Genomic DNA, 802 nt, shown 5'->3' with positions numbered 1-802 from the left:
AACTAGATTTTATTTTCACCCCGTATGCTCATATGTGTTCTTGGAGGATAGATTTATCCTTGACCAAGTAGATAGATAATCTTACATTAGTTGCATGCATTCATTTAGGAAATTTGCACTTCATAAACCCTTTCTTACCATGATCTTTGGTCTTTTTATTTTTAAGCATGAGGACATGCTTGGTTTAAGTGTGGAGAGATTTGATAAACCCCAATTTTGTGGTTTATATTGTGTAGAATTTGGGGGGTTTTGTCAATATTTTTCACACTTATCCACAAGAATTGCATGGTTTTGTGTTCTCTTTCTAATATTGCTCCATGATGAAAAACATGCTTCTTTTGCCTTAAAATTGCTATATTTTGATCCTCTTTTATTACCATTCGATGCCATGACGTGTTTGTTGAGTAATTTTAGAATTTATAGGGCAAGAATGGCCTAGAAGAGAGAAAGAAAGCATGCACAAGAGGAAGGAACATGAAGATTTGGATTTTGGGAATTTCAGCATAGGCGCGCACGCGCACCTCGCGCACACGCGTGGATGTGGACAGCTGGAAGCGGCGCGCGAAGATTGGCGCATCCGTGCGGATTAGAGAAATCCACAGTGGCTCGCACGCGTACATGGCGCGCACGCGTGGATCGCAAAATCAATCGGCACGCACGCACGCATGGCGCGTATGCGCGACAAGCTGCACGTGACCTCATTAAAGAAAATCGTGCCTGGTGATTTTTGATGCTCAAGAGGCCCAAATTCAAGCTGGTTCTGCATGGAAAAGACCCAAGGATGCTAGGGGAAAGGGGGATC

The sequence above is a fragment of the Arachis ipaensis genome, chromosome B1 (genome assembly GCF_059453495.1).
Source record: "Arachis ipaensis isolate K30076 ecotype BB chromosome B1, ASM5945349v1, whole genome shotgun sequence".
NCBI lineage: Eukaryota > Viridiplantae > Streptophyta > Magnoliopsida > Fabales > Fabaceae > Arachis > Arachis ipaensis.
Note: the sequence above shows the minus strand (reverse complement) of the source record.